At 38.1% G+C, this 23,799-nt stretch overlaps 1 protein-coding gene and 1 non-coding gene across 5 annotated transcripts in view; both read left to right on the top strand.

Moving 5' to 3' along the window:
- MACROD2 (mono-ADP ribosylhydrolase 2) overlaps positions 1-23,799 on the top strand; it is an 851,816-nt gene that overhangs the window by 383,097 nt on the left and 444,920 nt on the right. The window lies entirely within an intron of this gene.
- On the top strand, positions 3,559-3,748 carry LOC118685780 (U2 spliceosomal RNA). The gene has a single exon (XR_004980037.1). It is a non-coding gene; the product is annotated as a U2 spliceosomal RNA (small nuclear RNA).

Genomic DNA, 23,799 nt, shown 5'->3' with positions numbered 1-23,799 from the left:
TAGGTTTTTGTCTATTTGACCACATAAGTCCTTTATGTAAACGTGACATTGAGCCATTTCTCAGCCAAAAGTACTCAGTACGTGCAATTAATGATGTGTTTGGGCACCACAAGTTTTATTTTGTTGTGAAATAAGGTGGCTGGAAAATTGGAAATAATAAATAGTGAAGGCCCACGTTTAGCACAGTTCTTTTCTTCTACAAATCTTTGTAAAAATGCACCAGAGGTTTCTTCTAAAGAGTTGAGCTACTTGCCAAGTTCCAATCTGTATGCTATCATAACACCAGTTTGGAGACTCTCAACTCCCGTGACCCATTTGGGGAGCACTCATATCCATAGTTCTCCCTCTTTCTCCTGCCCTGGACGTGAAGTCTGATTAGTGTTTAGACATTGCTTTGAGATAATGATAATGTGCCTTTTAATTAGCATCAATATTTCTAGTCTTTTGGGAAATAATAATGTGCTTCCTTTTTACTCCTTGACTGTTGACAGATGGCCACTTATTAAACATCATTAAATTCTGATATCAATCATTTTTGTGCTTTATAAAATATGCTCATCGTTTAAAGGAAATTATAAATATAGGAGGAAGATGTTCCACATGGATTGTGTAGACTTTGATGCAGTGCTGCAGCAGTAATTGATGGAGGGAGGGCTTATTTTTTAAGACATTATAAGTATAATCTCATAGGCCTTGTTAACTCCCTTTCAGGATATATGTGTATGTTAGGAGTTGCTCCTGAATGGAAGTAGCCCCAATGCTTCTGAGACAAAGCCACTATTTAAACATTTAAAAACATGAACTTTTGAGAAGCCTGTCCTGATATGCAAAAAACATTTTGTGCTTTTACACAGGAACCCATATTGTATGTGGCTTTGTGAATGCCATGAAAAAGCGAAGATGGATTCCTGTGCATCTGTTATTTGCAGCAAGACTTTATTTGACTTGATGCATTCTTGGCAAGAGCCTCCAATTCATTACTTGTGAAACTTTGTTTAATGGGTACAATTACAATCTGCATTGTGCCCTTGCTCATCTTAATAGCAGTATTAATTTGCAGGAAGGGACAAAAATCATCTTGCAGAGTTATCAAGCCGTGTTTAGACTTTCTGAATGCTAATTAATTCAGAGCTCAAATGCTGTACCTGCTGTTTAAAAGGCTGGCAGCTTGTATTCATCACCTGAGTGACAGCTGTTCCTTGCCTTTTTTACTCTTAGAAAAAGAGTGGGGAAGATTAACTCCTTCCCATGCTGATGACTGCCGTTTTGAAGCAACATTTATGTTCAACTTTTAAATGTTAAAATTTTTTTTCTTCAGCAGATTTGCTGATTTTGACAGCACATTAGAGAAAGGATTGGTGACTGAATGTTGTTCAGAGAAATTGCTAAATATTTCTCCAAATCACTGTTATTTTTTCTGGGCAGGGCAAAAAGCCCCAAACAGTCTCAGTGACATTTGATGCCAAAACCAGATCCTCCATATAAGCTAAAAGAGAAAGAATTAAAATATGGAAAAGTCAGATTTGAACATTTATGATGAGTGTGGAATCTGAAGAATTTTTTCTCCCAGAATCAAACCCCTTTTTTAATATTCACTGTCAAGAAAATATTTATTAATTGCAATCAAATTAAATGTTCGCTTAGCCCATTTAAATGTCACAGAAAATAGAAAAGTACAGTTCTATATTTTATATACTGCATTCAAAGCTCATTGAATTGCTGTTTGTTAAACTGAACTTGCCTACTCTAGAAGAAGTGGTACTAAAAAGGGGGGCTTAAAGGCATGCAGGTGATTTGATTTAATTTAATTAAGTCTGAGAAAAAGTATCAACTGGTACAATGCAGATGTTCATATGCAGGTGTGGGAGGATTACAGAGTTTGCCTGAGTGGCTGAGGAAGTGGGACAGTAATAGTGGATTAAGTTCCTTCTTTTTCACAGAGGAACAGATAACTGAAATATAAATGTTAGCTCCATTCCTCCATTCCCAAAACACCTAAATTATACTGCATTTTCTTTTTGGAGGAAACATGAGACAAATCAGTAGTTGTTTCATGTCAAAAAGTATTGTGGCGCTACTGACACCAAACAAAATTCCACAAAATCTTCCAGTTAGTATTTTAGGGTAAATCCAAAGTTTTTTCTTTTGCTACTTTAAAGACCTACAAAGTCTGGTATGTGTTTTGCTGCATAATTATTTCAGACATGCGGGTGTGCAGTAGACATGTCATAATAAAATAAAATTCTCATTCACCTTTTGGAGGCCCTGTGTCTTTAGGGAAACTCAGGGTGGACTTGGCTAATACCTCAGGGCTTTGATTCTGCTCACATTGGGTTTTCCGCATTCTGACTCAGTAAATCTCATTAAGCACATGCTGAACTTCACCATTCACTGTTCGTTCTGTTGACTTCAATAGCAAATTAAGCACATGCTTAAATGTTGTTCAGAGCCTTAGGGAAAGGTGATTAAACAGAGTAACAAAGCTATGCTATTAAAATATTTTAACTCGTTAAAATCCAGTGGATTTGCTGGTACTGATTCACTAAACACTGTGTATTGAAAATTAAACAATTACATTATAACTGGCTGATTGTCTTGTGCAGCTTGGAGCACCAACATCAGGATATTAGAAAGGAAAATACCGTTCCTTTCACCTTGTGACCTGCTATTGTATTCTTTCAAAAAATTAGTGATTATGGTGAGTGATTGAAAATATCATTGGTAGTAAAAAGGTTTGCAAGTTTTTTTACAGAGTGTATCTTGAAAATAATTTTCAAGATATAATTGTTTTTTTCCAAGTTACTAAAATATCTTTTGTTATTACTCATTAACTTCAAAAGATGCTTTCAGGTTCCATGCACAGGAATGATTTTTTTTATGCTTTAGCAGTATTGACTTAGTGCTCTTCATGTGTGGACAGTTTCTCTGCTAATTTATGGTGGAGTTTGATACCGAGTAATTGTGCTTTTAGCAAGGCTGGTATTTAGTCTTTGAATTAGTGTGCAAGATGCTCTAATGAGTCCAGCAAGGATTAAGAAAATGCACTGCAGTAATTCTGTTTTTAATAAGTTATTTATTAAAAATTCCCTCAACTTTTTAGAATTTTGTGAAATAGTTTCTGTAGGGGAGATATGTTTCTAAAAAAAACTGTTTATGATTCAGAAAAAGGAAGATTCCTTAAATATTTGGGGCTGGAGGCATGGAAGCTGCAGGAGCTTGGTGGCCAGAGGGAAAGGCTAGGTGTTTTCTCTTTTTATTTAGTTTACCATAGAAGAAATAATCAGATCAAGGCTGAAATATTTTGAGAGGCTAGACATGGCATCATTAACTTTCCTGAGTTCCTGTCCTGAAACAGTTCCTGTGTGTGTAAAATCATGAGCTCACTGAGATCCTGGAGCGAGTTATTTGGGGTCTGTAGTCTGTCTGCAGCTTTTTGAAATAAATCTGAGTGATAAAACTGCATAATTGTTGTTACTGTGGTGTTAAAATCTTGGGATGATTCAGTCTCAGCGTGCGCACTGAGTCAGAGCAAGAAACCATCGAGTCTGCTGATTCGTGTTTGCCTCTTGACCTTTTGGCAAAGATCAAGTGCAGCATATGTTTTTATCAGTTTAATATCTGTTATGTCCTCAGCTGGAGGATTTTATATTAAATGAGTTTGGGGACTGGGAAATGTACTAGGAGCTTACGCCATCCTCTCCATGCGTGAAGCCTGCTATTGCTGTGTTTCTAGAATGGTGTGAAAAGAAAAAAGAAAAAGAAAAAAAACGCAACAAGTCCCTTAATGACCATAAAAGAGTGCAAAGGGAAGAGCAGGAACAGAGCAAACATAGATTATGCCTCTCCACAGTGTTCTCTTAATTCCCACCAATTTTCAGCTCAGTGAGTTCCCGAGCCTCCATAAAACCCCATATAAAATAAAATTTAGAAAAACCCAACTAAAATAAAATAGCACTTCTGATTCTATTTTAATCTTGTTTTCACTGCCTTCTCAGTCTGTATTAATATCTATTTTGTGATGTTCAGTATTGTAAAATCAGATTATCATCCTCAGGACTGGGTGGTACCTTGTACCTGCTGGGTACAGTGAGCCTACCCTTGGTCTTGTCCTTGCTGAAGAGCCAGTTCTTGCATCACTGGTGCTGTTTACTTTCACTGCCCACTCTTACTTTAGTAGTAGTAGTGCTTTTCTGAAAAATGAGATAAATAGCAATCAGAAATAACTGCAGAGTGCAGCAGATAGAAACACTCTGTGTGATGGTGAAATGCAACATTCAGGATTTGCTTTGGTTTGATTAAGGAGCGTTGGAAAGAAATAGATGTGATCAGTATATTTGAGGAAACGCTATTTTTTTAAATGCAGAGGTTTAAAAGATATAAAAAAGCCAAGAACTATGGAGAGCTGGTGTTCACTTGAATGCTTTTGACTGATTAAATGCCAACAAAATTCCATTTTGTAAACTGGAGGTCCAGAACTGTTCATACATGCTGCAGTCAGTGGGTGGCTAACAGGAGCTGGTTTTATTAGGCCTGTGACAGAGTCACTGCTGAGGTCCATGTAATGCAGCAGGTGATCACAAGCATGGCTCATGACATCTTCTGAAACACAACCAGGCCCCTAAAAGCCACGTTGATATGACAGGGTGAAAACTGGGTCTTCTCTTAGAAATAAAATTCATACAGTTCAGATAGAGAGTGATCAAAATAATTTTTAGATGACATAAGAACTTGACTCTTCAAGCGTGTTTTATTAAGTACGTGAGGTAATACAGAATGGAGGAACCCATGTCATTGTAAATTAGTTTCCTTGAGTTAAGTCTCATTACCAAGACACCTTCACTTTTTAAAATTATTTTGCCTGCCATGGTTAATAAAAAGGAAGTTAATTTGCTGTGACATTTTTAGTGGTAGCTTGGTGTACTACCAACTTAATTGCAGTAAAATAATAGTTTCAAAAAAACCCTTAAACTTCACATTCCTTGAATTTTGAATCACTGAGTGATTTACTAGTCATTATTTATAGTCTCAGTATTTCAATTAGGATATGTTAAATAAAGCTTATGTGGGGCTGTGGAAGTGTTTGTTGATTGTTATTATTTTCACGTTACTATTTAATGGAAAATACTATATTTTGATTCTTTAATATTTCTGCTTAGATTCAAACCTAGAAGTCTACAAGTCAGAAATCCACTGCAGCAAAATGCCATCTTATTACTATGCATGCTATGATGCTCACAGGTTATTGTCAATATCCAGTGTCTACTGGCAAGGAAGCTTTTGTTTGTCATGGGAACAAAATGATTGCTCCTTGTTTTTCTAGACAGTTGAGTTCTTGAAACGAAAAGCATTTTGATCCTGGGGTAAATATTGATTCTCTCTTCTCTCTCTCTCTGAGAAAATTAATTTAGTTTGTATTATATGCACCCAGGTGAGGTAAGGCCAGCTCAGGGCCTCACAGGCTACTTAAACCTGTGACACAGGCCAGCATTCAAGAAGTGGTTTCATTGCCCCCAGATCAGCCCATACATGCTGGTTCTTTTGGAAAGCATCTACTACAACAGAGCAGAAAAGGATTCATGTGCCACTTGCCTATAGCAGTAGGATCCTAGATTTCTCATTTTCAGCCAAAAAGCACTGGCATGGATTTGCCTTTTTTCCCCACTCCCTTCTGAGTGGTTCTGTGCCTTCAACCCAGGTGGTCAGGATGAGGTCAAGACTAATGCACTGTGCCTTCCAGAGACAGCCTTTGGAGAAACACAGAGATCTGCATTTTGCTTTGCAGATTTTTAGCATGCAGAAATCCTTTTCATAGTGCATTGGGGCAAAAGTAGAGTGGTTGGCAGTAGCCAAGTCTTCCCTTTATCAATAGACCTGAGAAAAGGAGTGCAGAGCATTCATTAATTTAGGAAACTGAGCATCCACTGCTGTTGCCACTCCTCAGCTGGCCTGGGGCACCCTGGGAGAGAAGCTGGCATGTCATTAATGGACAAACTGAGAGAATTGGCAAGAACAACAGAAAGAGGTGGACAGATTTCCTTAACGAATGGTGCACTGCCACCTCCTCCTTTTAAAGAAAGGCACACTTCCACCATCTCCTTTTTGCAGCTCTCTTAAGAAGAAACAGAAACACCTGAGCCTTTGCAAATGACACAGTATGCCTGCTGCTGTCCCAGTGTTTGATATCCATCCCTCTCTGTGTGCATCCCTATGGGATTCAAAGCATAAGATCACATTTCCTGTGGAAGCTGTGCCATGCAAGTGCAAAATTTCTGCTGCCCCAACTTAAAACTTAACTTTCCTTAGTAAATAAACAGGTCAGATTGATTGGCTCCCTTTAGAGAGTGATACTATGGGATTATGATTTCACCCTTACAAAAGCAATAATTGGCATTCTAAGAAAATAGTTTTAGTGGAATTTATTGCAGCATGGTTAGCTTTGTTATTTGTAAAGTCTGTGTAAGCTTCTGCCATCTTGAATCACTGAGTATCATTGTAAAACTCTTTTTTCATGTTTATGTGTGGTACACTGGCTTTTGTTTTATGTCATCAATCATTTCCTTAGTAAAATGTTTTGAAAGGATGAAGAAAAATCAAAAAGGAGAAGGAAATCTTAGAGACTCTATATCTCTTGCACTATGTTGACTGTTCATCTGAGACACTGTGTTATCATGCCTTTATTCCAGAGCCAGCATTGTTGAATTAATGTTGAATTCACATTTAATTTCATTTTTTATTTTTGACTCCTAATACCAATTTTTAAAAACTTCCACCACAAATAGAAAAAAAATTGCAAAAAGGGCTAACATAAAACTTGCTTCTTATGTGCCTCAGAAGGCACAATCCTACTTTCTGAAAACAGTTAAGGTTGTTTAACAAGGTTTGAAGCTAAAACAGGGACTTCCATATGACCTGTATTACCTCTCCTCAAGGGAATGCATTTTCTTAAAGTGATGATTTATGAGATTCAATACTAATGTCAAACTTCATTCTGCCATGTGAAGTAACATAATTAAAACACCAAAATAGCAGAACACAAGCAGCAGAACATTGTTGAACTTGTAGATATTTCCACATAGGTGATGTAAAGTTTGATGGAAAAGGGATATGAGTGCTTTAGGCATGTCCACATGAGATGTAAGAAAAACAAGCCTTAAGCAAGTCTGCTATTTCCCTCAGAAAGATTTTATCCAGAGAGGAAGATGGAATATTTATGTGCAATAGCAGCTGCATATTTTTAGAATAATTTTGAATTCTTTTATAGTAAGTCTCTGTGTGATTAGAAAATTGATACAAATCAGATGAGGTAACAGTTTGTCCTGTTTGTGTGAAGTGCTTTTCTAGGATAAAATTACATTTCCTTCTAAATGCAGTATTCATTTGGGAGTAAATTAATTAAGGCTGAGTGGATAAGTATCTGCTGTCGTTCTGCAGTCATGACATGGCAAGACACGAGCTATCTACATGCAAAACTCATCTGTACATGAAAAAAGTAAAGTGCCTCTGCCTGTTGCTTATATTGCTGTTATGGGATACTGTGAATAAATAACTTAATTCCATGTTCATAATACTCAAAGGGTTCATAATACTCTTTTTTCATTTGAGAGCATCGTTCATGGGATAGGAATGTGGTCTCTGCACTATGCCCTAACAGGTTTCTTATTTTATCTGTGCTATGGCTTGAACAATTGAATATGAATATAATGTAGATCAGGCATCCCACAATGACTCTCAGGTTGGGCTTCCCTCAGTGATCTTCTCAGATGGGTAGGACTGATTGGGGGAGTGGTGTTTGGTGAGGGGGGGTCGTGATTTGAGTTGATTAATTACTCTGGAAATTTCATGCTGGAAAACTGGGTGGTTTCTTTGTTCCTCTTTGAGGGGAGATTTCATGCTGAAGAAATGCATAATTTTCTTTCATGTTTAAAGCAGTCCATCAGGACAACAGAGAAGTGCGCTTTGGTTTTCATTGGGCTGTTGCAGATCATTGGCTTGATATCTACCTGTGTTTAAACGAAATTGATTTCTGTGCTTAGTCCCGTCATCCTGTGTGATATTTTGTTGATTTACTTTTCTACCCTAAAACTGTACTAATTCCAAAATGGTTTTTACAAAACAACATTGACTGTAAAGTTGTGTGTTTCTATGTAAGTGTTCTTTTGTATGGCTTCTCTGCAATACTATTTCGAAGTGGTGGATGAAAAATCAAGTGCTGAATCTTTGCTCTCTTCAGGCAAATATTATGAGCGATGACATAGCTGGAGTTTAATCATAAACTTTTCCCTTTCCTGACAGTACTGACATTTATTTTCTAGACAAACAGATGAATGTTAGATAACAAGTTGTTTTGAGCATGTGTGGTGTTGATGCAAAACTAAAGCCCATATATTTTTACCCCAAACCTCTGAATTGTCTTTAAAAGACTGAAAGCCTAAAAGGTGATGTGCAAATGCTTTTGAACTACTCTAAAGTTACTCCATTCAGCTGGCTTAAGCCTGGGGTAACAAACCACTGCTGATCCATGAGTGGGGCAATCCATCATCCAATGGACATATGTCCTAATACATAGCACTGGAGCCTGAATATTTAGTAATATTCCTTTTTTTTTCCATGGGAAACTTGACCTATGGCTCTTGCTGTGAGAGAAGTTGAGTGGTAGCCTGTGACCTAAGCTTTTTAGAGGGTTTCACAGCACTGTCTGCACTTCTTGCTGGGTAATTGTCCAAACAGCCTCCACCAGAACAAGGAAAGGAAATGTGGGTATGTGAAAGAGGGAAGGACAATTGAACAGGGTGATGCTAAATACAGAAAATACAGGGGAAAGCCCCGACCAGATTGAAGCTGAGAACTTACATTTTCCATTTTTAGCATCCCTTTTTGTATGAAGAGGAACATAAAGGAGGATGGTGCTCCAAAGTGTGGGGATTTGCATCTGCAATACGTTGTTGGATACTGGAGCAAAATTTTGGTCCTGTGGTTAGCTTCCCTAGCTCACATTGGGAAGCATGATACTAAGTATTCCTTTGTGGAGGAGTATTAAAGCATGTGTAATTCAGTTAAGTCATTGAACCTTTGTTTTTCTGTGATTTTAAAAATATTTTGCTGTGTGTAGGTTTTTTTGTTGTTGGTGGTTTTTTTTGGTTTTTTTTTTTTTTTTTAATGGGTTGTCTAATCTAAAGGCCACATACAAGCCTTCAAGTCTAACCTTTTCATTTTGCCTGACACTGTTGAAGAAGATAAGAGGGGAATGCTGTCAGAGAGTTTACACAGAGGATGGAGAGGGGTGGTGGTGAAGGGGATAATGACTTCAGCTCTGATTTTCTCCCTCCTGCTGCAACAAGGCATCTGTATTCTCTGCTGGGTGCAACCAGCCTGCAGGAGGCTTTCCTTCCTTCAAGCAACAAGTAAGTTGGAAATCATCTGGGAAATTAAAGAGACATCAGTGCTGGACATGGGGTGACTTGTTAAAAAAAAAAAAAGGTAAAAAAATTATGGATTGATGTTGAAGGGTAAAGATGGGAAGAACATGAGGAAGGACTTGGATATACTTCCATGGGCAATATTGTAGGATAATACTGTTTTGGCATCAGGTGCCATGAGCTTCCAGCCATCCACAGAGACAGAGCTTCCATTTCACATACAAAGGTGAGAGCTCAGCCAAAACACAACTTGCATCTGCCTGACACTTGCAGTAGTGAAGGAAGAAGATTGAAAGTTGGAAGATGGAAGAAGGAAGATAGGCTGAGATCAGCTGAAGCCTTCTCTTTCTTTATAATAGCTTGTTATGCCATCATTTTCAGGCAAACATATACAGTGTAACAATATGTCAGTTATTTTGCCTAGCAGTCAGACTCTCCTTCTTGTGCTGCAGAAACAAACTACTTTTTTTTCAATTGCTTTAATATGCTCTGCTCTTTAATTAGATGGTCTATAGGCAGCACATAAACAGCACTCTCCAGTATTGTTTCAGAAAATAAATAGCATGTGTGATGCCTACACTGAGCTACAAGAGAAGTGCAGACTGACATAAGTTCTTGTTACTTGCTTCCATATGAACAGTTCTAAATGTCCCTTCCTGAGAAACGCACATTTGCTGCATTCTGGCTCAGGGGAGGCTGCATGTCTATTTGACATGCTCTCAGTGGAGAATTGCTTATCCATGCCTGATCCTGATGGGTTTCACCTTCCAAAAGTAACTAGCATAGGTCAAAAGTTGGCAAGATGGATTGAAAAGTGTTTCCAGCTGATGGAAAGGCCTCTGGTAACTAAGTGGGGGAATTTGAAATCCAATCTATTCTCAATGGAAAACCTGCAAATAGTCCATGTTTCAACACAGACAAGCTATTCCAGTATCTAAGTGCTGACATACAGGAGTTTTTCGAACAACACAGACTTGAATCAACTAGTTTTAGATCAAAGGTACAAATTCAAAGTATCTTCTTTAATGGTCTGCTGTATGCCTAAAGAACTTCTTTGTTTACTAGTTCAGTGCAGTGTTAATGGTCACACCTGGATGTGAATGTCTCCAGGCTCCCCTTCCTCCTCCAGGTCGTACATTCATTGATTCTGGCATGCCAGATTTCTTGTTTCTTCCCTATTTAAATTCATAATATTTTCCCTTCTGTAGTTGAATCCTTCCTTCCTTTATCTGAATAGACAACATTTTCATCTTTCCTATTTTCTCATCCAAATTTTTTTTTCCTGTTTACTTTTTTTCACTCTTGCCTGTTTGCCATGTTTAGGTTCTTCCATATGCCATTTCTTCACAAGTTGTTCCCATATTGTCCAATACTTTGAGGAAAACACAAGTTCTCAGTTGTTACCTATTCCTCTACATGAAGGAGAGCATGCTGTGAGCGTGGGATGAAAGAGTGGGTCTGGCTGGGCAAAGATGATTTTATTCCCCCGTGATTTTCTTAGCTGCTTTTCTTTGCCTTCCATTCCTTCCATCTGTCTCTGACTGTAAGCAGAACGTAAAGCAAAGGAAGGGCCAAGTGTCTGTTAGTTTTCCTGTTAAAATACAGAATAATGATGATGATCTGAGTCAGAGACTGGGCACAACAGCATACAAGTGTTTTATGTAAATTTCTGTAATATAATTTTCCTTAATTTTATTCCATTGTTTGTACTTTTTTTTTCCCTGTTTCTACCTCTCCTAGTTCATGCACACAATGAATTGAGGTATTATAGGTGATCTTTACTCAAAGATGGTTACTTTCTCATTTCCCAGGAACAGAGGACTATACTTGGTAGAGGAATTCTATACTTTGGCACAGGAATTGTTCCAGGAGTGCTGAGCTGCCCTTCATGGCTTTGTGCAGGGCTAATGAAACCCCTTGTTACACCTGTACTCGTACGTCCTCACCCTGCCCTTTTCAGATCCCAGATTTCTTACTCAAACTGGGGTATGCAAATTTCTAGTTTAAATTCGGAACTAAACAAGGCAAGGAGCTCTCACAGTTGTTTTGGTATAATCTTTAAAAACAGTTTCAAAACCTAAGTTCTCCCAACAAGGACAATCAGCAAGGACAGATTTCCATAGTACAGGAGCAGTCTTGTTTCACTGTCTTGAGCAAATTCTCCTCCTACCGACTGACTACTGAGATTAAGTGGAATTTCTAACAAGTCTGGTTACCGTGGGTCAAGCACCATATCTCCAGTTATACTTATGTGTTGCAAGCCTTGTGTGTTGCAGTAGAGATTTATCTCAGCACAGTCATTTTATGGTGCTTAGAATGTTTTCCTACTCTGCATTGCTGCTACTGTAGATAATGGATGACCACTTGGTTAATGTTTGATGGCAGTTACAATGCACCTCTCCCAAAGTTAAGTGTCCTTATGCCTTTATACTAGAACTGACCTTCAGGGACAGTAAACATATTGTTTGGCAACAATTTAATTACAGGCTTTATCTTCCAAAAACATTCATGTCATGGGTGGGATAATTAAGATGTCCTTGGAAGTGAAAAAACTTTGTGACTTATAGTAATGCTCCGGCGTAGGTGTTAGAAACTGAGGTCACAACAGTATTACAAGAGCTTTGTACTCATGTTATTTTGACTAAATAATTCTCCTCTTCAGGCTGTAAAAGTGAAAGATGGACTTAAACAATACGTATGGCAATAAATTCTCTAGGTCTGCAAAGAAAAACAAAGGAGTTGGGTTGTCCATGGGTATGATGGGCAAGCAGAACTGATTGCATTTGATTTACTGTGGGATTCATCACTAGGGTTTATTTTGTTTTTCTCCCCTTTCCTCCTTTTAAGGCCTCTGTCTTTTGTTAAATGGTTAGAATCATATTGACCCTTTCTGACTTTGTAACTTCATAGTGATAAATAGCTAATTATTTGCAATTGAATTAGGCTATGAATTCAAATATGACAGAAACAGATGTACCTGTGATTACCTTCAGCATAGCTCAGGGGGTTTAAGTTAAACGCAATATAAATAGTTTGCAGAAATATTATTCTGAGGTGGAATACTGCAACTAGTGGAGACTATCATAAAGATGTTAATGAGCTCTATGAGACATAAATTTTTGCTGGGTTTTTTTTTTTTTTCCCTGAAAAATTTTGTAGAGGGAGGGGAAGAGTGTCCACTGGTGTTCACCGAAGTTCCACTTCTGAAGTGTTCGACCTCTAAGCTATGAGCATTTAGTTTGGGTGAAGTTGGGAAGTATTTTTTTCACAATTTACATTCAAAATAGGAGGACACTGAGCATTTTCAAAAGTTGGAGCCCCTGGAGGGGCACACTGCAGCGTTACTTTGTGAGTGCCACTTGAATGAAAGTCCTTGCTGGCTGGCTGAATTAGGGCAGGATGCACAGTTTGACAGCCCCAGCACATCTTTGTATTGACATGAAACTAAGGATGAATATACACATCAGTGTAATTTAAAGATCTGAATTGTAATATCAGAAAAAAGCATGGATTCTGCACGTGTCTCTTTCTCAAAACCTGGCTCAAGGAGATCAATAGATCTGCAAATGAGCCAGGTCTGAGCTGCTGTTTTCTGTTTCAGGTTTGCTACTTAGAAACTTACATTCCAACCAAAGTAAGTAGCTCCTTTTTTAATGGTCAGTATCATCATGAACAATCAAATAACTTTGGAATGCATTTTATTTTCTTCAATAGAACGAAAGTCACTGTAAAGCCACAATATATGGGAGGTGATGAGTCATTCCTTGCCAAAATGTAGCAGGAGTATGAAGGATTGAAACATACATTTTGAGTTCTTTTTCTGGGTATCCGTTTGTTAGGATGAGAATATTTAAGCATCCCAACCTTTGAGAATAAGAGATAAAAAGGGATCTAAGCACAAAGTCTTAGATTAATGGCATGCAATCATTCCTGTGTAATGCAGCACTGTTAACATCCTCATGTGTAGGTGATACAGTTACACAGAACGTCCTGGCTGGGTGTAAACTAACTGCAAAGCAATGGAATAACACCTTCAAAATGATTAATTTTGAGGCTGTCTTGGTGACTGTCTTGTGAGTTAAATCCCTCTATCTTGGTGCTTATGAAAGTGTTGACCACATATTTGGGCATGGTGTGTTCAAGTCAGATAATCTCTTCCAGATTCCTTCATTATTAAATGGCACTGGAATGGGATTTTTACTGTGCAAATTGTTTCAGGGGTTCCGTATTTTGAAATTCCATCTCCAGCCCTAATCCAGAAGTGAGTTCATATTTGTTTTACCTTCTGCAGAACATAAGAGCTGAGCTCAGTTGATCTCTCAGTCAGGATGAGGTACATCTTAAAATGAAGTTATCAATGAGCATCACATGCAACATATAACATTTTTTATTTCATATAAACTAGACAATTGTTGGTGAGCAAGCTTTTCACTTTTCATGTTTTAATTTTTTAAATATCCAGTTCCCCTTTCATTTATTTTATTTTAGAAACTCCATGGCCTATTTTCACATTGTTTGTGTTGTTTATCAGATTTACTTGTGTTTTCAGCATAATATGGTTCTGTTGAATTTCATTTGAGGTGATTTTTTTCTGCATAACTATGTGCAAATAAGAGTTTTGATAATCCTTTTCTTTTTAAATCAGCCAGTTTAATACTTCTGTCACTGTTGCATGGAGATGAGAGACTTGACCTATTTTTAAAAATGAGCTTTTTAGCTTTGTTAGCTACAGGAGAACAGAATTTTAGAATTTTTAGAATTTATTATTTTATTAGTTGCCATTAGGATATGCTGGTGCACACATGGAGGATATTGTCCTTTTAATTGTGATCATTTGCAATGGAACTTAGTGGAATTCTTTTCTTCTTGTAACTCCTTGGTGCTTCCTAACCTTGTTATTGTTCTTCTGTCTTTGATTTTGACCTGCTGTATCGGCTTCAGCTTTGCTACATAAAAATTGCTTGGATTCTGCTGAAATATATAGATTATTCCATTTCAGATGCATTCTAGCAAAAGGCATGAAAGGTTATTCATATATGATTGCGATTATTTCTGATGTGACATTTACCCCAAAACTATATTAAGTTGTTAGCCCTGAAAAAAGTATTTTGTTAATGCTATTCTGTAGTCAATGGCTTTGATGGTACTTGTTGCAGATGTTTCAGATTACTGTCAAAACTTCATTATCAGTGATAATATATTAATGCAATAAGTTGACAGAGGGGTTGACTGAATGACTATTGCAATATATAATTAGGTTGGTGTAATAAGATACGTATGCCCTGATCCTCCACAGCCTTTATATAAAATCTGTTAGAGACTGAATTCCCTTGCTGCACTGTTACCATTCCCAGAGTGACTACTACCATTTTTTGCTATGATTCTTGAAGAGGGTATGCATATATTATAGAAACTCCATGTTACAGAGTTGAAAATAGATTTTCTTTCAGTTTTTATTTCAATATTTATATCACTGAATCTAATAATATCATTATAGCTAGCAGAATGTGTAGCCTTGCATCAGTCTAACAAACCAGATCAAAATACACTGTGTTTATATTATATATAATCAGTGTACCATTTATTACCATTATTTACAAGTATTAAGTAATTTGAGAGCTCTTGTCATTTCTGTACAAACAAAAAATTGTTTGCAGAGATGTTTGCAAAGAAAAAAAAAATTAATGGAATCCTTCCAATAGCTGTCAGTTTCTTCCTTAGAGTTTGATAATTGAAAGGTTTGTTATTTTTTTTAGGAAGGGTAGATGGTTTCAGTTATCCAAAGGCAGTGGAATGTTTAACTACCCTTCTGCTATCAGTGGACTTGTTTACATTAGGATTTTGACTAAATTGAGGTTGCACATATCCAGATGTTATCTGCCTGGGTGACTTTTTCATTTACTTTGGGAAGGGATTTGATGGTGTATTGCTACCATCCTTTTGTCATTTTTCACATTTTTCACATCACATTTCAGGCTGCACTTAGCCTTCCCTTTTCTAAACTTCCACTAAATTTTTAACTTGTAAACTTTTGCTGTTTTTTCCTCAGGATGAATCCTTACTGAAACCACCAATGGGATTTTGGTATTTACTGCAGGTTTTCTCACTGGTTGTTGTGAGTAAAGCCAAAGTCCCAGACAAGCAAACCCAAGATACAAAAGAAACTTTTTTTTTTTGTTCTTGATTTTTATCTCTGTTTGTTTTTGTTGTGCTGAGGGGCAAGAGATGCATCTCAAACGCATCCAGGCTGCGATGTCCCTCAGCAAGGCAGGAAAGACAAAGCTCTCCACCAGGAATGGGTTTCTTCCCAGTGCCCTGTGCTGCCAGTGGCTCACACAGAGAAGCAGGGGCTCCTCATACAAGTAGGATGCAGCAGGGTAAGGTTCCTGAGAGCATCAGTGGGGAATCGTGGAAAACATTTGCCTGGCAAGGAATAGCCTCTCGTTCTGCAACATAGCAACAGTTGGACAAGACTTTCCTATAATTCACTGCTGTCATGTCATTTTTCAGCACCAATGGGGGTTGGGAGGGAAAAATATCCAAGCCCAGAAACCTCCTGCTTAGGATGTGCCATGTTGAGAACCAGCTTGAATAAAGAATTCTGTTTTCTATATCTTCAGAGTGCTAAAGATGTAAGGTGGGCGAGCACTCAGGCTCAGCAGCAATCAGACATAGCTGCAGCCAACAGAAACAGACATCTGACAGTGTAAGATCCTAATCTATGTCCTAGTGAACCTTTCTGCTGAATTGTTTTACCTCTTTCAACCTCCAGACCTTCTGGTTGGAAATTAAAAAGAGTTCATGCTGGTCCTCACATGACTCACTGATACAATAGCTCTGAATGGAGCTCTGCTTATTAATGTTTATACAGCCTTGGTAGATCTAATCCTATCTGCAGGCCTTTAAAATGCCAACTTTTTATTTTAAGCCTGGTTTACTTTTAACTGCACTATTTAACCTCAGAATGTGTTTGTGGGATTTTTCCTCAAAGGCATTTTCCCTTAATAGCATTTTAAAGTGTGTGAGGTTTTAAATCAGTAAAAGTAATGAAATTGTACATGCTCTTTTGCATGTGTCATTTAGGCAACTCTGTGGTGTAACCATACATTGGAGGATTTGAATCAAGCAGATCTAATTGTTGCTAATACTGTTTATTTTGTTAATGCCTAGAAAACAGCTATTATTACCAGTGCAGAAACATATGGAGATGGATTTATGTTCTCTTTTAGTTCCCTTATAGTAGCCAGGGGTGAGTGATATTGGTAGGAGTTTATGTTAAAATCCACAGCATTGATGTCAGCAAATATCAGACTAGTTCCAGTTAGACTATAAGAGAGAGAAGAGGAAAGGGAGAAAGAAAATTGATTATGAAGATGCAAGATAGCTGTTGGAAGGAAATGTGATACTGAAAAGGGAGACATAAACACACAATGAAACTGAATAGAATGAGAGGAAAGTAAAGATGATCTGCCAAGCAGAAGATCAGTTAGCACAGGAAAACATAACAAAACAAGACATTTACAGATAACCAGAAGCACCTCTCTTTGGCAGCTGCTGCAGCTGCTTTCACAGGTTGGAGAGTGATAGGTGTCTCTGAGTATTTTCCCCCAGGCCAAGTGATGGACTGAGATTTGACATCTGCAGTGAACTATCTGCTGTCAATAAATTAGTGCCCATAATGAGATAGTTTTAGATGTGTGCCTACAATTTGCATAGAACTTTTTTCCAATGACTTCTCAGCCTACCTGACAGGCACAGAGCAAACAGGTTGTGTGTTATGGTGGTGGGAGCTCTACCTCCTTTTCTTCCTCTTTGTGAATTTTATAAGAGAGCAGGGGTTCACTCCACATTGTGAGTCATGTTTGCAATAGGCAGTTGACTCACTGCATAAGGGTCTGATATCTCTATGGGATTTGTGAGATTTGAGAAAATTATTTTTTAATGTTGTGTCTGAAAAAGAATGTGAAAATAAGTCTTGTGTGTTTTAGGACATTTGCTGAGTGTGGAAATACCCTACAGTGTTAGCTTTGGGCACATTTGAACGATGTCTTGTTTAGGACCAATGGCAGAGTACCACAGAACTCTGAGGGAATCAATTATCATGCTTTTTCCATTGGCATTTTTGAGGACACGTTTGTTCTTCATAGCTGGTTTTTGAAAATGGTGTTGAGAATTGGTTGGAATTTTGTTTTATAGGATTACTTTACACAGGGAGAGTAAGACTTGTGGGTAAGTGTTATAAGCCTATGTTTTCCCTCTCCCTTAGTCCTTTAAAATGGCACTGATCAGGAGCTTGGTGTTTAATTGCACTGCACCATTGGAAATTACAGTGTGGTCAGAAGGAAAGGGCAAGGGCAGGGGAAAATTTACCAGTGTTGCTTTTCAGTTCAGCCAGGTTCAGGCCTTCAGGAGATCCCAGCAGATCATTCTGCTTTTTGCTCCTGGCCTTGTATATAATTAATTTGGGCTGAGTGACTGCTTTTAAATTGAGTTTTGTGGTAGCTGCTGGTTCAGAGAGTAGGTCTGAGCTGTCAGCCTCTGAGCTGTTTACTGCTCACAGGTGTCTTCTCAATTGATGGTAATAATTCACTTAGAACAAAATAACCCATGGGCTGAGATTCCTGTGTCCTCTTCCCCTGCAGAGGTGGGAGTCTTGAGAAAAAAGAGAATTTAATGAAAACTGGAGCAAAGGAAAGAAACCAGGATTAGTGGTTGAATCAAAATAGTTCTGAAGTATTTGGGGAGCTGGAGCAGCATGGTTGGAGGACAGGGGGACATCACTGCCTAGACAGAAAACAGGACATGGCTAGAAGGTTCTGCTAAATTCCAAAGCCATTCAGGAGTGAAGAAAGTGAGGCTTTGGGATGGAGGGGTGTTTGCTTATTTTTTTTTTTTTTAGACTCTTCTATCTCATGGTATGTCTCAAGTAGAGGTTCATAGGACCTCTTAACAAAGTCGTATGGGACATGTATCCTCCAGCCCTGGTCACTGGAACACTGAGGCTCTGCTAGAAGGCTCTGCTAAATTACAAAGCCATTCAGGAGTAAAGGTTCTGCTAAATTCCAAAGCCACTCAGGAGTAAAGAAAAAGTAAAGTTTGGGATGAAAGGGGTGTTTTGTTTAATTTTTTTTTAGACTCTTCCATCTCTCGGTATGTCTAAAGTAGAGGTTCATAGGACCTCTTTACAAAGCTGTATGGGACACGTGTCCTCCAGCCCTGGTCACTGAAACAGTGAGGCACTGTAATCCAGGGTCCCCAGAAGGAAGGAGCTATGAGAAATGAGTAGATTTAAGCTATCAGGTTGTTAGTGTTTTGTGAGAGATGTTAGGAAGGACGAGGCAAGCTGGGGATTATCCCAGTAACGCTTGCCAGAAGACTGAGCTGGTACCAACTCACCCCAAAGGAAACTTGAGAGCACCTGGACACATAGCATGTGTAGTTACAACATAAGAGCTGCAACTGACACTATTTCCCTGACAGCCTGGCAGGTTGGAATAACAGTGTGAGACTGGAAAAGAGCAGAAAGAAATATTGTACAAAGAGCTGCATGGCTGACTGCATTGGTGCCTTTTTGTCAGGGAGTCTTCACCATGAGACACGCACAAAGGCTCTAGAGCATGTATACACACGTGGTGGCATACACACCTTGTGAGGTGCCATGGAAAATAACAGCTCTTTCCTCTTCAGGTTCCTAGGAATTGTATTTAAATAAAATGATCTGTAACAATTGCTACTTGAAGAGATTTTCAGACTCTTAATATTCCACACACTGTATTTCATTTCGTGTTTTATTCCTGTTAACAGACAGACAGGATTAGCTGGAAGCCAGAAGGCACAAACTGGTTTTGAGAAAGGGTAAATTTTACAGGATGAAATGAGTAAAACTCAAAGAGAATTCCAGCTTTAAAATCTTTTCTATTAGTTACTTTGCTTCTTGAGCCTCTGACATTGTAGCTCACAAAAGCAAAATGAAACAAAGCTGTTACCAAACTTTATCAATTCCAACAAAATGTGAAGAGGTAAGGAAGGATGCCAGAAAACAGCATCCTTCAACCCACTGCAGGTCAAGGAAGTAAAGGAGTATGTTCCCAGGTGACACTAGTATCCCCATTCCTTCCACTCTCATACTCCTTTAATTTGGCCTTTTTATAAAAATGCTGTTAATCCACTTTTTCTAGACTAGATTCAGTAATTTTTCACCCACTTCATAATGGCACTCACCTGTATTTAATATTATTTCCCAAAGTAAGTTTGAACTCAGTGTTAAGAGTGTAATGCAAATGCAACAAGGACAAAATAGCATCTATAAATTCACTGGGTGACATTTGCCCCTGTTTCTAAAAGAAATGCATAAATTCTTTACTCTTTAATCTTAGTAATTTCAAGTTTCATGCACAAGCTTTTATCTTTTGTAGAAACTACAAAATCAGTACATACATTTTAAATGCTTCAGAGCTAGGAGGCGTTAAATCTTTTTCTCCTGAGTTCAGATGCTTTTCACCTCTTCCTGAAAGTGTTTCCTTAGTTCAAATTTGCTATGCTTGTCTCAAGCGCAGGAATGTTGCCTTGGATCATGTGGAATGAACAGCTGCAAGGAGATCTCAGAAAGAGAATATGCTAAGTAAATTAGAGGGTTTAACTGCACAGCAGTCAGCAGTCTTTCATCTGCGACACTGTGTGCTTGTCTGTGAATTTGGGAGTAAGTTTCCAGAGTTCCAGAAAGCTCCTGGTTTTTATATGTGGAATCCCAATGAACAGGAACCTCTGACAGCAGCTTTTCCCAATATTTAATCCTCACAGTGTCAGTGAAGGGAAGCTCAGATTTTATTTTTTTTTTCCCCCTATCACCCCTTTCTGCACAGTTAACAGTGAATATTCAGAAACTCCCTTTCTGAAGCTTTTACCAATGAACTTACCCTCACCCAGAAACACCACAGTATGAAAGCAACATCCCTTGACCTTCTTTACATCAAGAGGGAAGGTGTTAAAACAACCATATTTTATCCATACAGCTGTTGCCTTGGCTGTCATTCATGCTCTAACACCACTCTTTGATGTTGGAGAACTTCAGCGTAAAGTGACAGCCGTAAATCTTTGTATTGATAAAATTCCTGAAATGGAGTTTTTACATGCACTTTATTGCACATTCTGTGCTTTAGCCTGCTACCTGCCGATGAAATTGAAAGCATTTGGGAGAAGGAGGGGAGGGAAAGGCCTGGGTGGATTTTTTACATTTTTGAAGTGAAAGAACATCTAATAGATTCATGTCATTATAGTATATGACATCATTTATTGGTCATTTATGTAAGGTAGTAAAATAACTGTTCCCAACTGCTTCTCCATTGTGAAGTTGCACAAACTGTTAGGATAACTCTGTGGAACAGGTGTGAAAAAGAAGGCTGTCAAAAATGTTTAGAAAGCACAGCGTATTTGAGATTGAAGTCTAATGCAAAATTCAATTTTCTGTCTTTGAAATGCGGAGAGCAGAGGAGTTCTGAATTCACTTGACAAATGAAGAAATTAGGAAAATATGAATTGAGCAAAACTACTCCCTGATTTGCATGTTGTATGTCAGGATAGAGCAAAATTAGTGCCTTAGGAATAAGATGCTGGTAATAAAGATTATATAAGATATATTAGTCTGTGCCATCTTTCAGAAACCTCTGAAATACATGGAGATTTTGAAAAATCTGAGCCAACCTAAGAAGCACTACTTTCATCTAAAAATATGGATAAATCTTGTTTACCTGCTGAACTGTAATTTGTCAACCTAAGGTTTATCTGTCATTTTATGTAGGCACAGCAGGATGCTTCCTCCAATATTTTATCTGTAACCATCACAAAAAAAGCTGGTTTTCATTTTCAAAGCAGTATTTTCATCGTGTCCATAACTAGAATGTATCATATTTTCAATTGGTATGTCAGAGACATTGTTGTAAATACCCTTTATACTCTTTGAAAACTCTTGGCTTATTAGAGATAGTGGGTTAGAATTTTTCCTATCAGAGCAATGGATAAGATGGTTCCACGTTAGCACTTCTTGGATTTTTGCTGTATTTTACACTACAACTGTTAAAAATTGCTCACACAAGCACCTGCATGTGTGGAAGAAGAATTATCCTAGACCAGTAATAGTTACAAAACCTGTTATTTTGCTGCTAGGAACCAGGATTTCAATGCAGCATTCCAGCTGCTAATGGATATTCAGGGCCCTTCCGGATGGAGTCTTCATTAGTAGATGACAGATTAACAGAAGAGCTGTGTTTTATGGTTTGGGGAGGTTAAACAAAACTCATGTTGCCTTTTGGATGGAGAGGAAGTAGGATCATTTAGAGACTTCACAGGAAGTCACTGGAGGAGAATGCCACGGTGATTGATGGAAGTGGTCCATTATCAAACACTTGGAGAAAACTTTTATTCCCTCTGAGTAAATCACATAGCTTGTGCAGGGCACAAGTAGAGAATTAATTTTGTTGCCTTTTGCTGGAAATATGTCAAATGGTATTCAAGCCAAAATTTAGGAAGGGAAATTGCATAGTGTATTTAAGCCAATTGTGTGGTTGATGTTTCCTTTGAATTTAGCAGCTTTTATTGTTTGGTAAATTGTATTTTGTTGAAAATGCTCTTTTTATGTCAAGGTCATTTAGATTTCTAGGCACATGAAATAGACCAGCAGAAGTTAAATTTTTTTTCTGTGAACTGAACATGTAAATAGGTTATTTTCATCTAACTTAAAAAACTGCAATTTATTTTTGCAAAACGCTATTTAAATATTGCTTAAGGAAATTACATTCTCTCAGTTGCTCTTAGAATTTGAGTTTGGTCTGTCCCCTAGGTAAGGAGATCCAAGCTTGGAGAATAGTAATTTTGTATGTGCCACATATTGTGAAAAGTGTACTTTTGGCTGGGGAAGCTGCAAAGGAGTTCAGACTCCAAAAGTACTTTCAAGGAATGCTTCCAAACAAGAGTGGTACATGGAGTCACCAAAGGGCTTCAGGACTGCTGAGTCCCCAGGGAATGCAGCCCTTGAGTGATAAAGGTAGGACTTGTTCTGTTGGATGGCCCTGGAGATGGGGTTGAGATTTTCAGCTTGAATAAATGTAGGCAGGAGCACAAGGAGCACAAGATAATATCCATGAGGGAATGTGAAACAAATTGGTCCCTTCTAATTGCAGAAAGGCTACTGAGTGTTTCTGAGCAGCCACATTTTGCACAAGCTTGAACTTTTGTATTAATTCTAGGTGTGCCTCTGTTTGGGAGGAGAATCTGTATGGTGCGTGTTTGAGTCACCATCGAGGGGCCCTTGTCTGTGAGAAAAGGATCAGGTTTTAAGCCATGTGCAATTTGGAGAGAAGCTTTCTGTAGGCAATTATTTTAGTGTATAATCTTAATTAAATAATAATTTTAGTATGATTCAAAGCTTCCCATTACTCTGGAAGAACAGATGGGGAAGACATTGCTCAGGAAGTCCTTTAAAAAATATTCACATCAGACTTATTCAGGTTAATTTTGTGCCAGGTGTTTCTTTGTGCGAGAAACTGATAGTCCTGGCAGTCCTGAATAATCAGGGTTTACACATCTTCTTTTAGACTCTGGGCTAGCTTGTAATCTGTGAGACAAAAGAGAGATCAGGTTTAGCTCCTTTTATCTGACACTGAGTTTCTGTGACCTACATGTCTTGTGACAGCTGGAAATCCTAATGCAGTTGGCTTCTTTATACATAGTCTATACATACATATATACATATTTCTTTATATAGTGTGTTATCAGCAGAAATATTCAAAATTTAATGTTGGTTACATGGGTGAGCTGTGTAGGCATCCAGTGTAAGCCAAAATCCAGGTGTTGAAGTGTGACACTGTTCCCTTAAAGCCTGCAACCCAAAGGTGCCAAAATTCAGGTCTACACTGCTTCTGTAAAAAATTCTCTGCATGGCTTCCTGACTCATGGAACACACATTGTGCTCTGCAGTCTGAAGTGCCATCAAGCTCCTTTAAAATTTCAGTCTAATTAAAGTGAAATAATCGAAAATAAAAAAATAATCTGAAGTTCAAAGACCTCAGAGGCCAGTACAGATTTTTTTTTCCTTGCATATATAGCTACCTGAAGATAATTTTGGAATAGACTGAAGTTGTTTGTCAAAGAACCTACAGCAAAAATCTGTGCTAAGATTTCTTGTAAGGATGCAGGAAGACAGGTCATCCTGGCCATTTCCTGTCCCAGTACTAAGTTCTCATCTTTTGATTTCTTAGAATTTTGCTCCAAACTTTTATGAAAGAGATTCTACTGAGGCATTGACAGCCTGTTAACTGACCTCGGTTTCTGCCTCAGATAGAGGTGTTGTTAGAAAAATGTCAAAATGGGAAGGTCTGATTCACTTTTC

Source organism: Molothrus ater, chromosome 3 (genome assembly GCF_012460135.2).
Source record: "Molothrus ater isolate BHLD 08-10-18 breed brown headed cowbird chromosome 3, BPBGC_Mater_1.1, whole genome shotgun sequence".
Lineage (NCBI taxonomy): Eukaryota > Metazoa > Chordata > Aves > Passeriformes > Icteridae > Molothrus > Molothrus ater.
Note: the sequence above shows the minus strand (reverse complement) of the source record. Positions and strands in the feature narration are given on the sequence as shown.